The sequence below is a fragment of the Dromiciops gliroides genome, chromosome 2 (genome assembly GCF_019393635.1).
Source record: "Dromiciops gliroides isolate mDroGli1 chromosome 2, mDroGli1.pri, whole genome shotgun sequence".
In the NCBI taxonomy this organism is placed as follows: domain Eukaryota; kingdom Metazoa; phylum Chordata; class Mammalia; order Microbiotheria; family Microbiotheriidae; genus Dromiciops; species Dromiciops gliroides.
The window spans coordinates 587,556,684-587,565,681 of NC_057862.1; positions in this window are offsets into that span (position 1 = coordinate 587,556,684).

An 8,998-nucleotide genomic window follows, 5' to 3' on the forward strand; every position below is an offset into this window, starting at 1 on the left:
GATAAATTCAGAAAAAAAATGTTCCTTGCTTGTACTTCTACTCATCTTGCACGTAGCAATGTTTGTATTTTTTTGGGGGGAAGGCTTTATTTTGTAGGTTTCCACCTAATTTCTAGTCTTTTACCTTTCTTCCTTCCCTCCCTCTATGCCTTCCTTGTCTTCTTTCCTTTTCCTCTTTCTTTTTTTCTTCCCTACCAGATGAGAAGACAGTGACTACTTCCACTAAATACTATTCCCCTTTATGTACTTTTCAGTTTACCAAGAAACCCTGAGGGTCTTCTCTTCCCAGATTGATTCTTTTGTGAAGGCAAACTAGGCCATTATTTGCCTCAATTCTTACCTAACCTTTTAACTTCTGAATGGGTGTTGCCTCAGACAAGTTGAGACCTGAGAAAGACCTTTGATTAAAAAGGCCAAGATCTCTCACTGCACTGGGGCCATCACCAGTCATCCTGACCTATGTCTTTCTGCTACACTCAGAATGACTGAGGAGTGAGGCTGATGACTTTGCACAGCTCTACCTCACTTAAATCCAAATACACTTGCAAGTCAAGACATTACTATCCTGATATCATTGGTCCTCTTGCAGAATGAAGGATGAAAACCAAGAACAATAACTAGTTTACTACGTAGTCGCTGTTCATGTCATTTCATCTCCATGCCTTTGTTAGGTGGTACTCCATGTCTGGGCTGTCCTTCAGAATACAGCTTAAGGGGCACCTCTTGAACAAAGCCTTTTCTTATCTTTTTTCATTTGTATTTTCTTCCTTGTGAAATTACTTTAAATTATTTTGTACCTAATTTGAATTTGCTTACTTGCGTAATGTTGTAGCCTGCCTTCCAAACTTACTTCCATCCCCACCCCCAGTAGAATTCGTTCTCCTTGAAGGCAAGAACTGCTTGTTTTCATTTTTGTGTCTCTGCCTTATAGCCCAGAGCTTTGCAAGTAATAGATGCCTGTTGAATTGTTGAACACATGAATCTAAAGCACACTGTGAAAGTGGCTATGCGGGCTAAAGAAAGTTCTTGCTGCATTAAATGCCTGATGGTTCTGGAATCTGTGGGTGAGACATTCACTCAGAAATCTGGCCACCTAAAACGACATGGAATTGGGCCCCATGCACATACTTTGCTGAGGCAGCCAAGGCACTAATTAATATGACAAGGTATCAACACTGAGAAGGTATGGTCCAATGGGGTATGTCTCAGAATAATGGGACAAAGCTGAGAGAAGGGAAAATTGGGTTGAATATCAGGGAAAAAAATCACCTAAAATAAAGGCCTATTATACTGAAGAATGGTCTCTCAAGGGGAATGGTGGCAGGGCCAGTACTGGAATCATTTACAAGTAGGCTAGCAAAAGCCCCTGAGAATATGCTGTGGGGAACAATTCTGTGTTGACAAGAGGGTGGACAAGATGACCTGGGAGGTCTTTTCCATCTTTAGTGTCTATGATTCTGTGATTGTACTCCTTTTACTGAAACACTCCAGCTCCTGCTACTCTCCAGGGCCTAAAACCTAGGAAATAATTGTTAGTAAGATAACTAGAGATGAAACATTTTTCTACAACTTTCTGTTCCTTAACCATCTTTTCCACTCAAAGTCTAGCCAAGGAAGGAGAAAAACGCTGATTGTATGCAGTCATTGCAAATGGACCAAATTGACCTTATTATTTAAGCTGCACATAAATGCAAGGGGTGTAGTAGAAAGACCACTCATTTTGGAGATGGAAGACCAGGATCTGAATCCTAGCCCTACTTTTTACTGTCTCTGTGACCCGACTCCAAGTCATTGCACTTTTCTGGGCATGTTTCAAGGGCCTTCCTAGCTCAAGTTCAATGAATCTTGTTATTTCAAAACAAAAGGTTGCATTTAAATTTAACTGTGAGAGAGAGAGAGAGAGAGAGACAGAGACAGAGAAACAGAGACAGAGAGAGACAGAGAGACAGAGAGAGAGACAGAGAGACAGAGACAGACAGAGAGAGAGACAGAGAGACAGAGATATGCCAAACCACCAGTCTGGTTGTAGTCAGCATTTTTTGCACAGGTGATTTTGGTGTTGTGTTGAGAGAGTCTTAAAATATTTCTATGTCCCATAGGTTGTTGAGCAAACACAGATGAACAGCTCTGATAAGAGGCAATATTCTATCAGCTCCTTGGATGGGGCTCCTGTGCGTTTGCATTTATGTATTTCAGAATTGTTCAGGCAATAAATTACCCAAGATGTCAAGCTCTTGGAGAGAACAGGAATGACCTACTTTAGGGAGATACTGTCTAGTCTGAATCTGACCTTTTGCCTTTTCCTTATTTCTTCGTGGGAGAGAAGTTAGGAAAAGCTGAATACTAAGAATCAGGAAGAAGTGAGGTGGTGAAGAAGATCTCAAGGAAAGGAGGTACTTGTTGTTGTTGTTGTTGTTACATTTATGAAAGCCAAGGGTAAAAGTATGCATTAGCAGTTCTGAGTTACTCAGCTCCCACCTAGGCAGACATTTTCATTGCTACCTGCTATGAATGCTAGGTGTATTGACAAGAGAAGAGTGAGGAACAGCAACACAGAGTTGAGTGCATGAACCTGACTGTCCCAGTTGATTGACTTCACTCCTCCATTTTAAAGTATAGAACCTCTAAATTGGGAAGAGACCTTAGGGACCACCTTAAACAGTCCACACCTGGCAAGAGTCCTTGATTAAAGCCTATGCTTGGCCACTTCCAGTAACAGAGCATCCAGTGAATCAGGTGTGGGGCAACTCAGTGCATTGCTGGGCACCCCTAATCACCGCAAAGTTTTTCCTTCCATGTTGGAAAATCTTCCTCTCTGTATCTCTTACCCATTGGTCTTACTTCTCCCCTTTAGCAGAATGAAACTAATCTCTTTTCTCCATAACTACCCTTCTAATATTTACCCAGGGTTTCTCAACCTGGGGTCTGTGCAGTTGTTTTAAAAAAAATATTTTGATAATTGTATTTCAATATAATCAGGCTCCTTTGTAATCCCACTATATTGTATTTTATGCATTTAAAAACATTATTGTGAGGAGTTCCCAGACTTTACCAGACTAATGAAGGGATCTGTGAGACAGAAAAAGTTTAAGAATGCACCAATAACTTATAGTTCCATCATTTGGTAAGCTAATTAAAGTTTAAAATATTTAGATGTGTTTTTTATGTGACGAAGCAACATTTATTTTGAAGAATGTGTTTTATTCTTATTCTCTATCCATGAGTCTGAGGCCTTCTGAGGTTTACATTACTAGACTACATAAAACTTGTTTAGATATTAGTCTGACCCAAAGCAACATGTTGTGAAATTTTATCATCCCTTCAGAGATATAAGGTTGCAAAACTGACAGATGCTAAATGAAAGCCCAGAAAAGGCAAAAGAAATTCCACTGAAAGATTGCTAAAAAAGATCCAGTTTTCAAAACAGGCAGGTAACTAGAATTACATGTGTTTGGAGACTCAATTAACCAAACAAGCCAATATTCCAAGCGTGTATTAAATCTGAAACATTAGCAAAAATAAATACACAGCATAAGATTGTTTTTTCTTCATTAAAAACACCAACAGCACTAAATGCGTTAAAATACAAATTGAGTTGGAGATTCCATAGGTGTACATCAGAGATTTAGTAAACGGCCAAGGGAGCTAAATGTTTTCTGGATTTGAATACCATAGATATTTATAAGGATTTTTATGAGAGAATCTGAAATGAGTATCATGGAAGAAAGTGTCAGACTTTTTTTTAAAATTAAGATTCTTTTTTGAGTCTAGTCTGTAAAGTGAGTTGATTCAATTAGATGATTTCTAAATTACCTTCTACCTTTGACATTCTCTGATTCTAGGACCTATATGGTAGAAGGAATATTGGAATTAGAATTAGAATAAAAAGATTTGAATTTCAACTTCTGGCATTCCTACTTACTATGTATGTGACCTGGAGAAAGACACTTTATCTTACTGGTCTACTATTTCCTCATATTTAAAATCACACTGATGGACCAGATGATCTCTAAGGTTCTTTCTTACTCTGAATCCCAAGGCTCTTTCAAAATGTATTTCTTTATTTTGTAGATAGAAATGTCCTTGATCACTTACTTAACGTGAGTTAGCCAAATGGCCAGTGAAAGGGGGAAAACAATATCTAAAACAATTACTAGTGAATTCCATCTTTCTTCTTAAAAATAGGACATATTTGAGTGTCTATTTGATTTCACTGGTGTGGGTTCTCCCTCTGGGCAGATAGTAACCTATCCAAACCTTTGCATCCTTTGCAATTCTTGTTAATGACTTTCAGTAAATCTTCCATGGAAGATCCACCCAATGTGATGAAAGTCTTCCTCAATTTCTTTTAATATTCCATGCAGACTAGTACAACCCTCAGCCTGTCTACTGTGATCATTCATTCTCACTCCATTCTGGGCCTGCCTCCTTTTGTGGTCCTACATGGCCTTGATGATGTTTTTACAACCTCTCTCATGCACACAAGTGAGCATCAGTAAAACACCAGTGCTCATATATACACATGATGTAGAATTCCTTTGTCCTTTGGGTTGCATGCAGTTTTGTTTTTTCTGAGATCATGATGCTCCAAGATTCATACGTCTCATGTATATGTATATGTATATGTATATGTATATGTATATGTATATGTATATGTATATGTATATGTATGTGTGTGTATGTGTGAGTGTGTGTGTGTGTATACACACACATCATCAACATGCTTTGGCAACTGATGGAAAATAGCCTTGAAGAGCTAAAGCTACGGCAAGCAGTTCTTGTTCTTTTAACAACCAATACTGTAGTTCATGATGAAGCCCTCTCTAAGGCAATTGTTCTTTGTTTTCACCTGCACTTTACAAAAGATAATATTACAAATTACAAATATATATGCACACACATCACACATATACATCTGTACTGTGTGTATCACATATATTCTATACACATGCCTATTCACACATAGGTATGTATTGTGATAAAATAATGGGATTTAGCAGATACTCAAAGGCCCACCTGGAGATTAATCTAAACTGATTGAATTAAATGAGAGTGATTGGCTGCTGATTAGCCTACTTCAAGTTAACTAGATTGTAATCATACCTGGCTAGCCCTTAAGAAGGTATTGTTCTCAGAAGCTAAAGACTTTGAACTTAACTCAAGACCACCTTCAAGTCCAGTGAACCAATGGATTTGGATGACGCCAACCAATCAGCTTGAAGCAGTGTGTAAGGACCGCCTCTGTTCCAGACCTATAAAAAGCTTCCACACTCAGTTTGCGAGGGAGTTCGTGATTGAAGGAGGCTCATGGTGGAGGACTTGAGGAAGAACCAGACCAGGCTGGAATTCCAGGCTAGGTAGGCTTTTTCTTAACTTTCTGAACTCCATGTGAATACCTGTATGCTTTAATAAATGTTTAATGCCCAAAGACTGGTGCTGAAGCTTCTAATTTAAGGCGATCACACAATATATATTTTAAACATCACAGTATTATACATTCATATGAGGATATGGAATGAACCTATGGTTTTGTTGGTATAAGAAGCTCTAGGAGAATAACTTCCTCTGTCAGTTTAAGTTGGCATCCTTTCCACAATGTATAGTCTTAGGAAGATGCATTGAGCACTGTAAGTTAAGTGACTTTCAGGTCACACATGTAGTCTATGACAGAGACAGGTTTTGAAGACAGCTTTTCTTGGACCTGAGACCATAGGCTCTGAGCCTATCTTGCCATGCTGCACTACATGTGCGTATGCATGTATATATGTATATAATCAAAATAGCTTACATTTATATAGCACTTTAAGATTTTCAAGTATAAGCACTTTACAAATATTATCTCATTTATATCTTTATAATAACTCCGGGAGGCATATGTATCTCTGCATTTGTGTTTATGTATGTGAATGTGTGTGTGTATAATGTATGTATGTGTATAGATGTATGTGTATCTCTATCTCTATCTCTATCTATCTATCTGTCTATCTATCTATCTATCTATCTATCTATCTATCTATCTATCTATCTATCTATCTATCTATCTATCTATCTTTCCTCTCCATTCCTTCCTCCCCCTTTCTCTCTTTGTTTGATTTTTTTCAAGGATGGGGTCAAGGTCTGTGATTTCATTAGTGTAAGGAGCTCCTAGTGAGGAATCTCTCTCCACCAATGCAGGTCAGTAACTGTTCTGCAAAGAATATCCTTAAAGAGTTGTCTAGGGCTCTTGTCAAATGGACAAGCATTTATCAAGTTCCTGCCAAAGGTTGCACAATGTCAGAAGTAGGGATTGAAGGGGCAGCTAGGTGGCACAGTGGATAGAGCATCGGCCCTGGAGTCAGGAGGACCTGAGTTCAAATCCAGCCTCAGACACTTGATACTTACTAGCTGTGTGACCCTGGGCAAGTCACTTAACCCCAATTGCCTGAGCCCCCCCCCCCAAAGAAGTAGGGATTAAAGCCAGGCTTTCCCTAGTCCGAAGCCAACTCTAGTCACTATGCTATTTTGCCTATAATTTCGGGAAGACTATTGGTCTTAAAGGGAATAGTGTGGCTGTGAGCAGAAGTTTGGAATCATTGAAAGTTCTGTATAACTTATTAAATACAATTTAGTTAAGCTTCTTCCTCTTATTTAATTATGCCCCCCATTTCATTGTTTATTTGTAGTACCTGTATTAAAAATATGACATATTTGAGTGTATAAGATATCTATACTGGTGGATTAAGTGAAAATATGTAATCAGTAAGGAAGAGATGGGATTAAGCATTTATATAGTACCTACTATGCACCAGGCACTGTGCTAAGAGCTTCACAGTTATTATTTCATTTAATCTTCACAACAACTCTGTGAGGTACCGTGCTTTTATATGCCCATTTTGCAATTGAGGGAACTGAGGAAAACAGAGAGGTTAAGTGTCTTGCCCAGAGTCATATGGCTAGTAACTGTCTGAGGCTAGATTTGAACTTAGTTCTTCCTGATCTGAGCCCAAGTACTCTATCTACTATGCCACCAGCTGCCTGTATAGTTCTATGGTTGACATAGAGTGTCAATTATATCCTAGCCTGGACATTAGTATAAACTAGGAATGAGACTCAAATTCTAGGAGAACATGGACCCTGTGGATAAAAGATTTAAAGAAAGCAATTAGTTGAATAAATAGAGCCTGAGGATAGAAAGGTTATCATTAAAACACTGATCACATTGCCAGTTTATAGGGGGAACATAGGCCATTATGAATATTTTAAAATTCCATATGCAGTATGCTTTCCTGATGGCATTAACACCGAAAGATGACTTTTGTTTATTCAGGTTCAGGTATTATAGATTAGTGTCTATCAATGCAAAATCCTTTCTGTGTTAGCATGGAGCAATGGACATTAGGGTAGAGGAATTTAGCAGAGTACCACAACTGAACCCCTTTAGTTTCTGTTAATTTGTGATCTCTATCAGGGCTTCTTAAACTTTTTCCATTATTGCCCCCTTTTATCCAAGAATTTTTATGCAACCTCAAGTATATAGGTATATAAAATAGGTATACATAATCTTTTACTCTTGCCAATTTTTTCTTCCCACATTCAGTTACACAGTCCCATACTGGGTCATGACCTACACTTTAAGAAGCTTTGATGGATAGCAAAGATAATCTTTAAGCATGAGTGGTGCTGAAGTTGGTGTCTTACCAATAATCCAAAGTTGGTGGTTCCTTGAATGTAGTGATAAGAGAGTTTGGAATAAAGTTTGTGTAATACTTGTAGGGGTGGTACAGTGGCAGCATCATGGTGGTCAGGGATTTCTGGGTTTTGTCTACTGTGTCTATGTGCACCTGGTTTCTGACCTCCTTGGGGAAATGAATGGAAGCACATGAGATATGTGCATATTTCTCAGGTTTCTATGTGTGGTCATGATCCTTTATAGACAGGCACAGCACATATTAATTAGAAAGGGAAGCTATGCCACAGATTCACCCCAAGATGGTAGAGGCATGGTCAGAGAGCAGTTGTTCTGAAAAAAAAAAAGGATCTGGTGGTTTTGAATCATCAATGTGACAGGCAACCCCCCAAAAAGTTAATGCTATATTGGGTTACATTAATAGGGATATAGCTTCTAGGAAGAGGAAGGAGATAGTTCCACTCTGTCCTCAGTGCACCCCTTTTAAGAAGAATATTGATAAGCTGGAAGGCATCTAAAGGAGGGCACTCAGAATGGTGAAGGGTTTTAAGTCTGTCATAGGAGGATTGGTTAAAGGAACTGGCAATATTTAACCTAGAGAAGACTTAAAGGGGACATGAGTGTTATCTTCAAGTATTTGAAGGTCTGTCCTATGGAGGAGGGATTATATTTGTCTTATTTCATTTCAGAGGGCTGTACCAGGAGCAATCAATGGAATTTTAAAAGAATCCAATTTAGACTTGATGCTGGGGGTGGGGGTCAAAACAAATCAAAGAGACACCTCCTGAAAAATTTGATCTGTCCAAAAATGGAATGAGCTGCCTTTTGAGGTGGTGGATTTCTCTTTCTTGAAAGCCTTTGATCAAGGGCTAGACGGTTACTTGTCTGATATATTATAATAGGAAACAAAACATTTAAAAATTAAAATAACAATAAGGCTCAGCTTTCTCTCATTGTAGAATTATAATTTAGTTGGGGGAAAAATAACTGTCTTCAATGTGAGGGTGACTGGGTTCAAATTTAGGCCTAGTTATGGATTCTGGGAAAGTCATTCACTCTACCTGTGCCTTGTCTTCTTTTGTAACTTTCAGTAAATGCTCTCCATCCTTTTCCACTCACATAATACACAGAACAATGAAAAGTTTTGATTCTCTGGTTAGATCCCTCTTTTTCATTTTACAGATAAGGACATTGAGGCCCAGGAAGGGGACCAAACAATGTGTCCAAGTTCACAAAGAGTGCGAGCAGTTTGGGAGATAGAACAGGTCCCCTATTTACTAACTTGGTCCTCTTTCTGCTATACTACCATGGTCAGCTCTTTGTGAGCCAATA